The sequence below is a fragment of the Aulostomus chinensis genome, chromosome 4, assembly GCF_037954235.1.
Source record: "Aulostomus chinensis isolate RoL2024-O1b breed Wild chromosome 4, RoL_Achi_v1.0, whole genome shotgun sequence".
Taxonomy (NCBI): Eukaryota; Metazoa; Chordata; class Actinopteri; order Syngnathiformes; family Aulostomidae; genus Aulostomus; species Aulostomus chinensis.
In genome coordinates, this window is record NC_141323.1 from 26,900,530 (window position 1) to 26,916,886 (window position 16,357).

General features: G+C 43.6%; 1 long non-coding RNA gene, 10 other non-coding genes and 2 pseudogenes across 11 annotated transcripts; 1 reads left to right on the top strand and 12 right to left on the bottom strand.

Annotated features, from left to right (window-relative positions):
• Positions 1 to 3,664: 3,664 nt before the first annotated feature.
• On the top strand, positions 3,665 to 3,737 carry trnak-uuu (transfer RNA lysine (anticodon UUU)). Its single transcript has one exon. It is a non-coding gene; the product is annotated as a tRNA-Lys (tRNA).
• Positions 3,738 to 4,090: 353 nt separating this feature from the next.
• LOC147264671 (5S ribosomal RNA) lies at positions 4,091 to 4,209 on the bottom strand. Its single transcript, XR_015115222.1, has one exon. It is a non-coding gene; the product is annotated as a 5S ribosomal RNA (ribosomal RNA).
• A 310-nt stretch (positions 4,210 to 4,519) lies between these two features.
• LOC147264672 (5S ribosomal RNA) lies at positions 4,520 to 4,638 on the bottom strand (annotated as a pseudogene).
• Positions 4,639 to 4,948: 310 nt separating this feature from the next.
• On the bottom strand, positions 4,949 to 5,067 carry LOC147264673 (5S ribosomal RNA). The gene has a single exon (XR_015114856.1). It is a non-coding gene; the product is annotated as a 5S ribosomal RNA (ribosomal RNA).
• Positions 5,068 to 5,369: 302 nt separating this feature from the next.
• LOC147264674 (5S ribosomal RNA) lies at positions 5,370 to 5,488 on the bottom strand. Its single transcript, XR_015114274.1, has one exon. It is a non-coding gene; the product is annotated as a 5S ribosomal RNA (ribosomal RNA).
• A 310-nt stretch (positions 5,489 to 5,798) lies between these two features.
• Positions 5,799 to 5,917, bottom strand: LOC147264675 (5S ribosomal RNA; annotated as a pseudogene).
• Positions 5,918 to 6,228: 311 nt separating this feature from the next.
• On the bottom strand, positions 6,229 to 6,347 carry LOC147264676 (5S ribosomal RNA). Its single transcript, XR_015113207.1, has one exon. It is a non-coding gene; the product is annotated as a 5S ribosomal RNA (ribosomal RNA).
• A 311-nt stretch (positions 6,348 to 6,658) lies between these two features.
• On the bottom strand, positions 6,659 to 6,777 carry LOC147264677 (5S ribosomal RNA). Its single transcript, XR_015114564.1, has one exon. It is a non-coding gene; the product is annotated as a 5S ribosomal RNA (ribosomal RNA).
• Positions 6,778 to 7,087: 310 nt separating this feature from the next.
• Positions 7,088 to 7,206, bottom strand: LOC147264678 (5S ribosomal RNA). Its single transcript, XR_015114450.1, has one exon. It is a non-coding gene; the product is annotated as a 5S ribosomal RNA (ribosomal RNA).
• A 310-nt stretch (positions 7,207 to 7,516) lies between these two features.
• On the bottom strand, positions 7,517 to 7,635 carry LOC147264679 (5S ribosomal RNA). Its single transcript, XR_015114451.1, has one exon. It is a non-coding gene; the product is annotated as a 5S ribosomal RNA (ribosomal RNA).
• A 312-nt stretch (positions 7,636 to 7,947) lies between these two features.
• Positions 7,948 to 8,066, bottom strand: LOC147264680 (5S ribosomal RNA). The gene has a single exon (XR_015114205.1). It is a non-coding gene; the product is annotated as a 5S ribosomal RNA (ribosomal RNA).
• Positions 8,067 to 8,377: 311 nt separating this feature from the next.
• Positions 8,378 to 8,496, bottom strand: LOC147264681 (5S ribosomal RNA). Its single transcript, XR_015113520.1, has one exon. It is a non-coding gene; the product is annotated as a 5S ribosomal RNA (ribosomal RNA).
• A 712-nt stretch (positions 8,497 to 9,208) lies between these two features.
• LOC147264682 (uncharacterized) lies at positions 9,209 to 9,940 on the bottom strand. Its single transcript, XR_015112511.1, has 3 exons — positions 9,813 to 9,940; positions 9,469 to 9,584; positions 9,209 to 9,325 (listed from the first exon to the last, which is right to left on the bottom strand). It is a non-coding gene; the product is annotated as an uncharacterized LOC147264682 (long non-coding RNA).
• Between the last annotated feature and the right edge of the window lie 6,417 nt (positions 9,941 to 16,357).

Below are 16,357 nucleotides of genomic sequence, written 5' to 3' on the forward strand. Positions count from 1 at the left end.
CTTGAAGATGCTTCAGCTCTCATCCAAGAGGTGTCTTCAGTTTTCTTCACTGATGGGAGGATTTATACCTCTGTGGGGGCGGGACCTTCTACAGAGGTGATTGACACATGTGAGCTCTGGGTGTCAGAGTTGTTTCAGTCAGGTTGTGAAAGGGAAGTTGACTCAACTGGTATCTGTGTCAGTAAAAAGCCTCACAGTAATTCCATAATGTAGGAGTAGAAACCATAGTCGCTCACAACGAGGATGGAATTCGAACCCATGCGTGCAGAGCACAATGGATTAGCAGTCCATCGCCTTAACCACTCGGCCACCTCGTCTGCTGACCTGCTGACCCTAACCCTGAGCTTTTAAACAACTGAACTCTTTGGAGCCTATTTTTCAGAAATGGACCGAGCAGGAGCCACTGAACACAACTCTGACATAATCAGGCTTCTTCCCAGCAGCATCGTGCTACAGAAGGCAGAATACAAACCATCGATACATCATCAGAGTGAACACCAGCTGATGTTTACAAGTTTAATTCCCCTTTTACTACAAAATGACATCCAAGCTCAGATTCTCTTGTCCTGATTGAACAAGTAAATGTTTAAGAAGATGAGAGTACCAGACTTTTTCATCCAAGGAAACAAGCATCCTATCACTGTCCTATGCAGAGTTTCTTTTAAAAAAAAAGTGAGACAACTTCAAGATTTTCTGTTTCCTCTTGTTGGATTTTGCCACAGAGAATCAGAGCCAATCAAAAGCTTGTTGGACTTTAATGTTGGAGGACTGAACAAGTCATGACATCATCAGTTTTACCTTCACAGGTGCTTCATTTACTTTACTTTCAATTTTACAGAGGTAGAACCTGAAGTCAAAGCTGTCCATCAAAAGAAGTGAAAGCTTCCCAGGTTGTGATGTTCTTGTCTACAAACTCTGTCTTGTATGGAGCTTCAATCTTTAATAAAAAGAATAAAAAGAAGATAACATTTGTTGTGATTTGGCGCTTTAAAAATAAAACTTACGACTTACATGGAAATTGTCTGGGGGGGGGGGTGGAGCCTCCATCAGGTATGTGTTTGATGTCTGAATTCTGTCTCTGATGTCTGAATTCTGTCTTTGATCTCTGGGTTCTGAGCATTGATCTCCTGCTTCAGTCTTTGATCTCTGACTGATCCTAAACTAATCAAAGGATCACATCAGCATATTGGTCCAGTCTACAGATGGTGATTTTACCTATTTGAAGCCTTATTTTGTGTTTGATGGACATTTTTAAAATCATTAATGACTTTTTGACTGAACATCCTGGACACTGTGGTGCCTGATGAGGAGACAACTTGGGTACAAAGTTGAAGAGGAGGGTTTTTGTAGAGGGGATATTTTTGCAGTGTTCCAAGTCAATAATAACTGTGGCAAAATGTCATCATTTTTCAAAATGTCCTCACGAAGATGGTTTGAAATTCTGTCTGTCCCTCATCCTCAGCTGCTGCAGCACTTTAAAGAAAACCTTTGACTCGTGGATCTAAAAAGATCAGATGTTGTCTCCTCCAGAACATCAACACTTTAACGTTGTTGGCAGGACTCCAACCTGAGCAGGGAGACCCCAATGGATTTCTAGTCCATCGCCTTCAGCACTCGGCCACAACAACCACATTCACACACACATTTGTAAAAGATTCACATTTACACAATTCTTTAAAATTGTGTCACAAGCCCATTTGTGTGAGGTCCTATTTTCTCTTTTTCAGCATTCCTTTGTTTCCAGGTCTCTAATAAGTGCAGAATTACAAAGACAAGCAAGCTTGATCCATCCTGGGCAGGTGATATGAGCCATTGACCACTGGCCAGAGACCCTGGCACAGACTTTGGGGGTGGTGATAGAGAGCATTTCTACAATTATATTCTACATTTATAGAATTCTATAATCCTACAATTTCATTGAGCAGACGCTTTTGTCCAAAGCCACTTGCATATTTTTTCAGTGAGTTTGGCTCCTGAGCTCAAGACAGTTGTGACTCATAAAGGACAGCTTCAAATGCAGCTGTGAAGCCTCATTGTCAGCTGGGAGGAACGACAGGTGTCTCCCTCTAGTGGCTCCTCACAGCAACACGAGCCTCATTTCATTCACATGCATCCACCACCTCACTACCAAAGGCCAGTTGGGCCTCCACAGACAGGTGAGTTTCAAGTGTTGGACAAAGGTCTTTAAGATGTTCTTATTAATTCTATAACATTTGAGATTAAAATCTATGGAATTACAACCAACAAGCAGTCAAACACCTGATCAGATGCTCCTTCATGAGGCTGAGAAGAATCAATCTAAACTGGGATGAAGAAAATTAATTGAGAAGAGAAACCTACTGATTGGATGACATGGACCCACCTGATCCAGGCTCACCTTCACGCTTGGTTGTACAACCGTCACCAGTTGAAGCTTCTCTGGTTCAACAAACTCTGGGGACTCAAGACACAAGTCAGCACCGGTGCAGGTCCAGATCCAGATGTTAGCTGATGGGGACAATGGCTTCAGGGAGCTCCAGGTAGCTGGTTTGAACTGGTCCCTCATCTCTGTGAGTAGAAACCATCTGAGGTGGAGGGTGAAGATCTGCTTTGACCTCCTGATCTCCCAGTAAAGCCAGTATAGATGTTGAGCTTGGAGGAGTTGATGGCCTCCTTCATCTTCTTGTTGGAGATGTTTGCTAAACTCAGCACCACCACAGATCAGAGGAAAGTCCACTTGTCAGCTGGACACTGGAGTTTCTAGTGACCTGCAGGATCTTAGTTGTGGTGGCAGCAGGCCTGTTCCAAGAGCTGGGCTCACATTCATGATCAGGCTTCATAATGGTTCTGGACCACTGAGTGATAGAAGCTGATCCTGGAGCAGCAGAAGACAAATATAGAGAAGAAAAGACAAAAGACAGAGAGAAAGGAGGGAGAGAATGACAAAAAGATGGGAACAAGATGAGGGTGAAAGACAAGCAGAGAGAAAGACAGAGGGACAGGGGGATGGAAGACAGACACACAACCAACAACAGCAACAGCAGCAATAATAGTATTGATATTGTCCTGTTATTGATGTTTAATGTGAAAGTGGCATATTTAAGATAAAAGACACTGTTAGAACAGAAAGATCCAGAAAACCCACCAACGAGAGGTGTGTCTGGTACAGATGTGGAATTATTGGCTCACACAATGTTGAGGCAACTGGGAAGAAGACAAACAAAAAAGGCTTGTGTGATTCAGACATTCATCAAAAATGGTCCTGTAGAACTGTTCAATGTGTCATGACTTCAGAAGCTCAAATCCTCTCTAAGTTCCAGTGAGAGTGGAAGAGATTATAAAATGAGAGAAGCAGGGCCCTCCCTCAGAGCTGAAACAGCTCAGTTGGGAGAGCGGTAGACTGAAGATCTAAAGGTCCCTGGTCCGATCCCAGGTTTCAGCAGAGGAACAGCATTGACTTTACTTTCCAGTGGAGGAACTGCAGACATGAAGGAAACTAACATCTTGTCCTGTGTATTCTTATGACATTCAAGACATTTTTGGAGCCTCTTGTTGGATTTTGCCACAGAGAATCAGAGCCAATCAAAAGCATGGTGGACTTTAACATGGAGTATTGAACAAGTCAAGAAAGCAGCAGTTTGACCTTCACAGGCATTTATTTTCCTGTCTAAATGCTGTAGAAAGAGCCTGAGTAGCTCAGATGGTAGAGCATCAGACTTTTAATCTGAGGGTCCAGGGTTCAAGTCCCTGTTCAGGCGCTGTGCTGGTGTGTTTGACAACATGGTACTGGATGAAGTTCAGTGTTGAACAAACAAGTAGTATAAGTGTTCTTGTCTTGCCACTGTGAGACTGTAGCTGCAGGTCAAATGTGAGATAAAAGTGACTAATAATAATTTCATGTGGCATGCAATTAACAAAAGACCAAAAATAACACTGGTCAAGTTAATTTTATTTATATTGTACCAAATCAAAACAAAACTTATCTCGGACACTTTACAGGTAGAGCAGGTCCAGTACCAAACATCAGCAAGCCAAATAAGTGTCCTGTAAATACAACGAAAAGAATGTTGATGTCATCAAGAGAAAAGTACTGCATCTGCAAAAACAAAAAAGCTTACAGCACCTGGTATTCCCAAGCGGTCTCCCATCCAAGTACTAACCAGGCCCGACCGTGCTTAGCTTCTGAGATCAGACGAGATCGGGCGTGTTCAGAGTGGTATGGCCGTCAGCCCCTGACTCTGACACACATGGGCTCTATATCCATTTCACTCACTTTACAACCTCAGAAAAAAAGTGATGTGCAACAGCCTCAGGGTCTTTTCACACGCCAAATAGGTGTCCTGTCAATAAAAGAAAAGAATGTTGATGTCATCTAGAGAAAAGTACTGCATCTGCCATCTGTCTACTTCAAATTACACACTGCATGACATTCAATTTCAAAGCTGCAGAAAGGCGCTTCAAGAAAAGGTGTGTGAGGGAAGCTCGCTCATGCTGGTCCCCAAAGACTCAAAGCTGCCCTTTCCTCACAAAGAAAAAAAAAAGTTTACAGCACCTGGTATTCCCAGGCAGTCTCCCATCCAAGTACTAACCAGGACCGACCCTGCTTAGCTTCCAAGATCAGACGAGATCGGGCTTGTTCAGAGTGGTATGGCCGTAAGCCTTTGACGCTGAAACACATGGGCTCTATATCCATTTCACACACTTTACAACCTCAGAAAAAAAGTGATGCGCAAAAGCCTCAGGGTCTTTTCACACGCCAAACAGGTGTCCTGTCAATACAACGAAAAGAATGTTGATGTCATCTAGAGAAAAGTACTGCATCTGCCATCTGTCTACTTCAAATTACACACTGCATGACATTCCATTCCAAAGCTGCGGAGGGCGCTTCAAGAAAAGGTGTGTGAGGGAAGCTCGCTCATGCTGGTCCCCAAAGACTCAAAGCTGCCCTTTCCTCACAAAGAAACAAAAAAGCTTACAGCACCTGGTATTCCCAGGCGGTCTCCCATCCAAGTACTAACCAGGCCCAACACTGCTTAGCTTCCGAGATCAGACGAGATTGGGCCTGTTCAGAGTGGTATGGCCGTAAGCCCTTGACTCTGACACACATGGGCTCTATATCCATTTCACACACTTTACAACCTCAGAAAAAAAGTGATGCGCAACAGCCTCAGGGTCTTTTCACACGCCAAATAGGTGTCCTGTCAATAAAAGAAAAGAATGTTGATGTCATCTAGAGAAAAGTACTGCATCTGCCATCTGTCTACTTCAAATTACACGCTGCATGACATTCCATTTCAAAGCTGCAGAAAGGCGCTTCAAGAAAAGGTGTGTGAGGGAAGCTCGCTCATGCTGGTCCCCAAAGACTCAAAGCTGCCCTTTCCTCACAAAGAGACTTACAGCACTTGGTATTCCCAGGCGGTCTCCCATCCAAGTACTAACCAAGCCCGACCCTGCTTAGCTTCCGAGATCGGACGAGATAGGGCGTGTTCAGAGTGGTATGGCCGTAAGCCTCTGACTCTGAAACACATGGGCTCTATATCCATTTCACACTCTTTACAACCTCAGAAAAAAATTGATGCGCAACAGCCTCAGGGTCTTTTCACACGCCAAATAGGTGTCCTGTCAATACAACGAAAAGAATGTTGATGTCATCTAGAGAAAAGTACTGCATCTGCCATCGGTCTACTTCAAATTATACACTGCATGACATTCCATTCCAAAGCTGCAGAGGGCGCTTCAAGAAAAGGTGTGTGAGGGAAGCTCGCTCATGCTGGTCCCCAAAGACTCAAACCTGCCCTTTCCTCACAAAGAAACAAAAAAGCTTACCGCACATGGTATTCCCAGGCGGTCTCCCAACCAAGTACTAACCAGGCCCGACCCTGCTTAGCTTCCGAGGTCAGACGAGATCGGGCGTGTTCAGAGTAGTATGGCCGTAAGCCCTTGACACTTACACACATGGGCTCTATATCCATTTCACTCACTTTACAACCTCAGAAAAAAAGTGATGTGCAACAGCCTCACGGTCTTTTCACACGCCAAATAGGTGTCCTGTCAATACAACGAAAAGAATGTTAATGTCATCGAGAGAAAAGTACTGCATCTGCAATCAGTCTACTTCAAATTACACGCTGCATGAAATTCAATTTCAAAGCTGCAGAAAGGTGCTTCAAGAAAAGGTGTGTGAGGGAAGCTCGCTCATGCTGGTCCCCAAAGACTCAAAGCTGCCCTTTCCTCACAATGAAACAAAAAGGCTTACAGCACCCGGTATTCCCAGGGGGTCTCCCATCCAAGTACTAACCAGGCCTGACCCTGCTTAGCTTCCGAGATCAGACGAGATCGGGCGTGTTCAGAGTGGTATGGCCGTAAGCTCTTGGCTCTGACACACATGGGCTCTATATCCATTTCACTCACTTTACAACCTCAGAAAAAAAGTGATGTGCAACAGCCTCACGGTCTTTTCACACGCCAAATAGGTGTCCTGTCAATACAACGAAAAGAATGTTAATGTCATCGAGAGAAAAGTACTGCATCTGCCATCTGTCTACTTCAAATTACACACTGCATGACATTCAATTTCAAAGCTGCGGAAAGGCGCTTCAAGAAAAGGTGTGTGATGGAAGCTCGCTCATGCTGGTCCCCAAAGACTCAAAGCTGCCCTTTCCTCACAAAGAAACAAAAAAGCTTACAATACCTGGTATTCCCAGGCAGTCTCCCATCCAAGTACTAAACAGGCCCGACACTGCTTAGCTTCCGAGATCAGACGAGATCGGGTGTGTTCAGAGTGGTATGGCCGTAAGCTCTTGGCTCTGACACACATGGGCTCTATATCCATTTCACTCACTTTACAACCTCAGAAAAAAAGTGATGTGCAACAGCCTCACAGTCTTTTCACACGCCAAATAGGTGTCCTGTCAATACAAAGAAAAAAATGTTGATGTCATCGAGAGAAAAGTACTGCATCTGCCATCTGTCTACTTCAAATTACACACTGCATGAAATTCCATTCCAAAGCTGCGGAGGGCGCTTCAAGAAAAGGTGTGTGAGGGAAGCTCGCTCATGCTGGTCCCCAAAGATTCAAAGCTGCCCTTTCCTCACAAAGAAACAAAAAAGCTGACAGCACCTGGTATTCCCAGGCGGACTCCCATTCAAGTACTAACCAGGTCCGACCCTGTTTAGCTTCCGAGATCAGATGAGATCGGGCGTGTTCAGAGTGGTATGGCCGTAAGCCCTTGACTCTTACACACATGGGCTCTATATCCATTTCACTCACTTTACAACCTCAGAAAAAAAGTGATGCGCAAAAGCCTCAGGGTCTTTTCACACGCCAAATAGGTGTCCTGTCAATACAAAGAAAAAAATGTTGATGTCATCGAGAGAAAAGTACTGCATCTGCCATCTGTCTACTTCAAATTACACACTGCATGAAATTCCATTCCAAAGCTGCGGAGGGCGCTTCAAGAAAAGGTGTGTGAGGGAAGCTCGCTCATGCTGGTCCCCAAAGATTCAAAGCTGCCCTTTCCTCACAAAGAAACAAAAAAGCTGACAGCACCTGGTATTCCCAGGCGGACTCCCATTCAAGTACTAACCAGGTCCGACCCTGTTTAGCTTCCGAGATCAGATGAGATCGGGCGTGTTCAGAGTGGTATGGCCGTAAGCCCTTGACTCTTACACACATGGGCTCTATATCCATTTCACTCACTTTACAACCTCAGAAAAAAAGTGATGCGCAAAAGCCTCAGGGTCTTTTCACACGCCAAATAGGTGTCCTGTCAATACAACGAAAAGAATGTTGATGTCATCGAGAGAAAAGTACTGCATCTGCCATCTGTCTACTTCAAATTACACGCTGCATGACATTCAATTTCAAAGCTGCGGAAAGGCGCTTCAAGAAAAGGTGTGTGAGGGAAGCTCGCTCATGCTGGTCCCTAAAGACTCAAAGCTGCCCTTTCCTCACAAAGAAAAAAAAAAAGCTTACAGCACCTGGTATTCCCAGGCGGTCTCCCATCCAAGTACTAACCAGGCCCGACCCTGCTTAGCTTCCAAGATCAAACGAGATCGGGCGTGTTCAGAGAGGTATGACCATAAGCCCTTGACTCTTACACACATGGGTTCTATATCCATTTCACTCACTTTAAAACCTCAGAAAAAAAGTAATGCGCAAAAGCCTCAGGGTCTTTTCACACGCCAAATAGGTGTCCTGTCAATACAACGAAAAGAATGTTCATGTCATCGAGAGAAAAGTACTGCATCTGCCATCTGTCTACTTCAAATTACACGCTGCATGAAATTCAATTTCAAAGCTGCAGAAAGGCGCTTCAAGAAAAGGTGTGTGAGGGAAGCTCGCTCATGCTGGTCCCCAAAGACTCAAAGCTGCCCTTTCCTCACAATGAAAAAAAAAAGCTTACAGCACCTGGTATTCCCAGGCGGTCTCCCATCCAAGTACTAACCAGGCCCGACCCTGCTTAGCTTCCAAGATCAGAGGAGATCGGGCGTGTTCAGAGTGGTATGACCGTAAGCCCTTGACTCTTACACACATGGGTTCTATGTCCATTTCACTCACTTTACAACCTCAGAAAAAAAGTGATGCGCAAAAGCCTCAGGGTCTTTTCACACGCCAAATAGGTGTCCTGTCAATACAAAGAAAAGAATGTTGATGTCATCGAGAGAAAAGTACTGCATCTGCCATCTGTCTATTTCAAATTACACGCTGATTGATATTCAATTTCAAAGCTGCGGAAAGGCGCTTCAAGATCAAGTGTTGAGGGTAGCTCGCTCAAGCTGGTCCACAAAGACTCAAAGCTGCCCTTTCCTCAAGCTGAAGTCAAAAGAATTGCAAATTGATCCTTAGTACTTGGTCTGAGGTACTTGTTCTCGGAGATGGATGAAATAAAAATTGAATATATTCTCGTATTATAAAAATACAATGAACAAAATTATTAACAATGAGTAAGAGGATTTTCAAAACAAAACAAACAGTGTCTTTCTTGGTTCTGAGCTTTCGTTCCACTTAAAATAAAAATCTTTTTTAGTTAGATAGTTTAACATAAAATACCCTCAATTCATCCTTAACACCTCAATTGTAAGGAAAAAACAGTTTCCTCTACAAAAGGTAACCCTTTTGGTTTTTTTTTAATATACATCATATTTAATCCCTTTCAGAATCCTTAAGTTACTTTTTAATACGGTATTCTTTAATTTACAACAACTAAAACTCAATATTTTACCTGTGGGCACACACACATTCATATGAAAAACCTTAAATTTGATTTTTACCTGTTTCAGACCTGTTTATTGAAGCTCGTGTGCGGTCGGGGCTTCACAACTGTAATGGCCGCTTCACTCGCAGCTGAGCACACAATAAAAGCAAGTGCATGTGTATGTAAGTCCACACAAATCCAGGGTTTTATTAGAAGGGGGAGAACGGGAATGGAGGATGACAGTTTGAATGGTAATGGCAATGGCGGTGGCAGTCACAATCCAAACACTCACACACAATGGCGGGACAGCGAAAGTCACGAAGAAGAAAACACAGCAGGACAGGGCACAGCAGAACAGCAGAGCCATCAGATGGAAACCCGTCTCTCTCTCTCTCCAATGTCCGTCTCCTTCAAGCATATTATCTTAATTTAGCCACAATTATCAAACATTATCTCGTGTCGAATTCGCATTACCTTTACTTTCGCTCCAAAAATATTACAACGCTAAAGCTACGATCTGCAGGCACATTAGCACGGAATGCTATCCCTAGCTAGCACGTCGCTAACCATGTACACACCCAGTCTCTTTTCACTATAACAGTTAGATAAAGCGCAAATACAGGCATAAATATTCACCTCTCAAAGGTCACACAGAAGTTTACATCAGGACCACCAGTCGTCGACCTCCAAAATAAACTTAAATGCTCTCCACACAAATGATGCCTCCCCTCTTCGCTCTCTGATTATTGCCTGTTTCTCTCCCCATGCGCGCTAACTACTCACTTCACAAACGTGCGCCACTAGTCCCACCCCTTACACAGTATCTTTCCTCTGATTGGCTTTTGCGGTCTTAATACACCCAAAGATAAAACAGGAATGAAATGATTGACAGGTAACAATTGAGGTTACATATAAACACGGCTTCTTCCCCTCTCCTTATTCTCAGATCACTGATCTTTTACAGACTCAGAGAACTTAAAGACCTTTTGATGAATTTATTTTTTAACTGTAAATAGTTTTACTTTTTAAATGTTACATATTATATTTATGCTTTTAACCTGCTCACATTATAACCAATTTTAACGATTATGAACTCTATTTATTTTTGAACTTTTTAACACATCTTTTTATGCTTTTTATGCTATGTCATTTATTTGATTTTTGTACAGGGCTACATGTCGTATGATAACAAGAGTGTATATTGTTTACAATGTGTTACAGTCAATGGGTGGCACGTTGGTACCGTGGTTAACAGTGTCGCCTCAAAGCAAGTTCAAGTCCTGGCTCGAGCACAGGTTCTTTCTGTGTGGTGTGTGCATGTTCTCCCCGTGCCTGCGTGGGTTGTCTGTCTATTTGTGTTGGCCCTGCAATGGACTGGCTCCCTGTCCAGGGTGAAACCTGCCTCTCACCTGAAAGCCACTGGGAAAGGCTCCAGCCTCCCCCTGCAACCCTTAACAGAAATAAGCTGGGATGCATGGAAGTATAGAAAGTGGATACAATGAAGCGCATACAAATTTTTCGAACGCACGAAAAAGTCTCACCTTTTGTTTTTTTCATAAGCTTTAAACAAATAAAATAAACAAAGCTTTCAAAACTGAGAGAACAAGCAGTGGTGTTTAAGATCAACACCCAACATGGGGCTTGAACCAACAATCCTGAGACTAAGAGTCTCACGCTCGACTGACTGAGCTAATCAGGTTATGTCGTGTAAGTCCCATAGCATGAAGTGGTCAGAGTGAGAGAGTCACACTCCTGTGAGTGATCACCCACCCATCCACCCATCCATCCATCCATCCATCCATCCATTTTTTCCGCTTATCCTGTTAAGGGTCACAGGGTGGGGCTGGAGCCTATCCCAGAGGGGACATTACCTTGGACAGGTCAGTGGTCCATCGCAGTCCACCGCAGCCAACAAATATTGACAGACAACCATTCACACTCACAGCCATACCTACGGTCAATGTAGAGTTGCATTTCCATTTGCATGTCTTTGGACTGTGGAAGGAAGCTGGAGTACCTGGAGAGAACCAGCACAGGGAAAACATGCAGACACTCTCAGGATTTATTCCAATGAAGCGCCTAAAAAAGGAGTGTTGGAACTCACTCAGATGAATGAGACATTATAAGCCATCAAATATATACATGTAGATGTAGTGTTGGAGATCCAAGAAAACAGGGAGAAAAGAGAAGAAGAAGAAGAAGAAAAAAACAGCTTCTTTGACCAGATAACATAGTTGTCTATTTCAATGTTTGAGGTCTGAAAAAATAACTGATTAACTGTGAAATGTGATGGACAGGCAAGTACTTACTAGGATCAGGACAGCTGGAAAATAGGCTCCTGCATCTGTAGGCAATATCAGAGACAAAGAAAAATCAACACAAATGAGCAGTCACTTGAACGATGCTAAAACCACTCTTTTTTAAACAAATACAACCACAGCTTCTGCTCTATGGCCTTAACTACACTGTAATCATGCCATCAGACAGACTCATGCCAGAGCAGTAGCCTAGCACAAGATGGAGGAACGTAATTGCATGTAAACACAGTCAGTGTGCACTCATCTTAATATGAACCGACTTAACTGTTGTGTGACACGTATATTGTGTGTACTGTAAAATGGTTCAGACTATCAGAAAGCTTCATGAATTCACAGGCAAAATACAGATGTCGCACACATTAATTTGTGGAGGCTCGAGATGTAAAAAGTAAAGTCAACTCTCTGTCTCTTTTGGATTAATTTGCAAGCATTTTCAACATTTTGGCTAGCTGCTAAATCTGGCTAGCATGATGTGCACCGAGTGTAATTATCAATGCAAATGTGGCAGGATGAGAGGTCCCATCCTAGCAGTGATACTGGTTGGTGATGCCTGACTTGGCTTGTACCATCATTAGCCAACCAGTGTGAGGCGCTGCTCTATAAATAGGGGCAGCATCTACCTGGTCAATCTCTTGCTCTTGGGGTCCGGGGTCCTCCCACTTCCTGGTCACCTCGCTTCTGCCTCTGATCGCCTCACGTCTGCCTTCTCACCACCGTCTGTGCTGGTATGTAGCAGTAGCTCCCTGTAGCTCGTGTTGCATGCTGATCATGCATGTTTTTCATATTCACGTGTTTAATTGTAGGCGTCCGGCTTTTGGGACACGGTCCCTTAATCGCCGCTAGTGGGGAAACACCCCCCCCCCCCCGCCGATCTGACGTGCAGAGGCTGTTTGCCACAGCATACTAGCTGTGAAACCCTTTGCTCTGCATGCGTGCGATCTACACCTGATTGGCACAGCTGGTGAGCCGTGACACAGAGGAAGAACTAGCTGCTGCTTTGCTACCGGGCGCTGTCTTGCCAGACTATCCTGCTTTGCCAGATGCTCCTGCTTTGCTCTGGCTGCTGGTTTGCTAAAGACTACCCTGCTTTGCTCTGGCTGCTGTTTGTTACAGACTACCCTGCTTTGCTCTGGCTGCTGTTTGGCTACAGACTACCCTGCTTTGCTCTGGCTGCTGTTTGGCTACAGACTACCCTGCTTTGCTCTGGCTGCTGTTTGGCTACAGACTACCCTGCTTTGCTCTGGCTGCTGTTTGGCTACAGACTACCCTGCTTTGCTCTGGCTACTGTTTTGCTACAGACTACCCTGCTTTGTTACAGGCTCCTGCTCTATTAGCCTGCTCTGCTACTAGCCTGTTCTGCGACCTACTGGCCATCTACACATGTTTTGCTTGTTTGTTTGTTCACTGTTTACTGTGTTCACTGGAGTGCTCTGCTTCTGTGTTAATGAATTGGAATCCGCTGTGTTGAACTGGAGGTTGTTTCAGTAATTCACCTTGTTTAACCAGGGTCTGCCAGATCCTGATGTCCACCGTGTGGCGCCACTGAACTGTACTTCATGGTGCTCTGAAGGTTTGGATCTGCATTGTTTCCCATTCCTCCGCTTGGGCTTCAGGGTGGAGAAAGCTGCTGAACGGCTATCCGTTAGCTCCCTGGTCTAGCAATTGAGAAATGAACTCGTTTCTGGTTATTTTGGGTTGTATTTTTCCTTGCTAATTTGTGTTTAATAATTAAATCTTGTTTCTCGAATTAATTTTTAAATTGTGGTTTGAGTTTGGTTCTGGTTTTTGTGTTTTTTTTTTAGTTTTGGTGTTTAAATTATAATTCTTGTCATTTCGTTTCAGGTACTGGAAGCTCACGGCTTTTCCTCTTGTGTGCTGTGCACCCCTGTTTTGCTTTAATCATGTGTGTTTTTAAATGTGATGTCCCAATTGATCAGGGTGTCTTCTGCCTTGGGATCCCTCACCCCCACTGGTAAGCTCCAGACTTGTTTAGATTTATTCTTGTTCTTTTTTTAATCTGCTGGCCTGTTTACAATAAAATATTTTTGTCATGGAACCACGTCTCTTGCCAATTAGTAAATGAACCTGTGAGTGCCTTTTGGTCGGTACGTTAACTATTTCCTTGGGTGAAATTCCCAAGGTGGCGTTGTCCGGCTTTGGTCACTATTATATTTTAATAAGTGCACCCCCCTCTCGTGTGTGTCGCCACACAAACTGGAAACTTCACTTAGCCTCCACTGGCCTACAGACTTTGCGCCAGTGTCTACAAAAAATGCAATCGCTACTCACCAAATGACTGTGATTGAGATGGATGACGAAAACCAAGGCTCTGGCCTCACGTGCAGCTAAGGAGATTCTCCTTCCGTCCATAAGGCAAAGATACTGCATGATACTGTTGCTTTATTTACAGTGAAGTACTGTATTTTAGCATTACAGCATAGTTCTGTTAAACAGTCATGGGGTGTAATTTAACAGATTCCTATTAGAATTAACGGCAAAGTACTGTATTTTTATAAACAGGGTGATACTGTTGAAATCTTGTAGTACACTGCAAGCAATTGCTGTAAATTTACAAGTCCCACCGCTTTCATAAAATTCATCACTGGATTCAGGACGACCCCTGCTACTCGGCTGCGGTGGGCGGGAGGAGGCTCAGGCCCAAACAACGCTGACTGCAGCTTTAATTTAATCCTAGGTTGATGTAATACTCTGATAAATCAGTGGTATTTATTTCATGATTTTCATAGGAATAAGTTAAGAATAAAATGCCAGTTCATGGTTAAGCTAAAATTTACATAAATTAGTATTATGAAGAAGAGATTAAAATGTAAATAAAATTTGTTTAAAATTAGTAACTTTCAAAAAAACATAATTTCATGGGGTGTGAATGTCTTTCAAAAATGTTAAAGTAATTCTCTTACGTTAGGTTACGTGCGTGAGTTCATGACCTTTAGTGTTTACACTTCCGGGAGAAACGCGCGCGAGGAAGGAGCATCGTGTGAATGGCGTAACGTTATCGGAGTTTCGAGACTGTGTGTTGTCGGAGAGGAGTTTTTATCGGTAACGGACTGTGAACTGTAATTGACCGACGTGATCGGAGTGCGTGAGTCGGATTCTCCGCCACCGATTGTGTGTTGAGCACCAGGCAAGTCCAGTTACAGAAGCTAGCGGGAGCTAGGCTAACGCTGTCCACGCTGAAGGGAGACGCCGCTGCACGGACGGGGCAGGAGCTTCGGATAGTCGCCTCGGGAGAGAGTCGTTAATGGAGGACGCGTCACTGCTGCCGACGGAGTCGGAGGACGGGTCGTGGTTGCCGACGGAGCCGGAGGATGTGCCGCTGCTGCCGAGTCACGGAGGTCTGTTGCTGCGGGCTGCTGCGAGCGGGACGGTTGCTGCCACAACGAGCGAGGGATTCATCGGCTGCGGTCCGGTATTGTTGACTTCACCGACACACGGGGGGATCTGGTAAAGGTTTCCATCATGAGCTCCAACTAAAGCGCGCCAACGAAAGTAAACATGAGTGCACTCGAAATAAAATTCGACAGTTGAAAGAAACAATATACCACGGGGTTCTTCTTTTTTATTTTTTATAGTCTTGTTTGTTCAAGGTTTGAATGTGTTTTTCTGCAAGCCTTTAATACATTTTCTAAACTGAAATCTTGTGTTTTCATTGAATTTGTGTGTTGTTACTGAAGCTTTACAGCAGAGTTTAAAGGTCAAGTGTTCTCCCCATAGCCTCCATTTGAATATTTAAGAGTGAGAATCATACATTGCCTTAGATTGATATTAATTATTCGAGATGGGACTTTAACTCATTTCAAATATCTTGTATGGTAAAAGTGTTCCCTGTAAGCCTAAGGTGGGTTTTAATATTGGAGCCGGTGGTAAAAGGGTTACATTTAGAAATCTAAACCCCTGCTACCATGAGCACACATGGAAATAAAGACTCAACTGACCGCTCGGTCTACTTCAGCTAGCACAGTGAACAATACCGTTGTTTACTTGCTAGCTGATAAGTGAGCAGCTGATGTTTGCAATAACATTGAAATAAACTAAAAATAGAGTCAATAACTCAAATCCTATCACCACCAAAGGAGCCACATCTTTAACACTTCAATCTCATAGCGACTCCTCAGGATTTCTTCTTCTCTCCATTGCATTTTGTAGGAGGCTCCTGCCGGTCCACACTGCCTTCCCCCTAACAGATTCAGCTACTGAGACTAAAGTTTGTTCGTGAGCTCAATGCATAAAAGTGACTTAATATTTGTTGAAAACTAAGTAGGCATGAAGCTGTAACCTCACATTAACACTTGAAGTCTAGATTTCAGCTGCATGTGAAGAAATCAGCATAAAATCCTTGTGTTGGTGTTGAAACCTGGACTACCAGAACCAGGCTAAGAGGTGTTTGTCTGTTAGCTGTGAAGCAAACTCAAACATGAAGGCTTTGAGGGTTTGTTCTCAACACAAAGAAAGATTCAATGCTCAGACAACTGCCAACTCTGTAAAAAAAAAATAAATAATTTTTTTTTACAAATCTCAGTTTATTTCTTCATGAAGATCTTAATGAGGCAATCAGCACCAGAGCACTAAAGTTAAAATTAGTAACACCATCACTAACGATGGATATATTTGACCCGATGTAGTTTTCCTGATCAAATATAGTTTTCATCAGAATATATATATTTTTTTATAATTATTTCCCAATATGCAATGTCACATAAATGAAAAAATGGAGGACCCTATAAAATGACCTGACGTCAGTGTTCAAGGGTGGAGTCATTTTTGGAATGAAGAAGAGTTCATCCAGCTTTTTTTGCCTCGTGTCTCTGAACCAGCTCATTTGTTGTGTCCACGCCGTTCCGT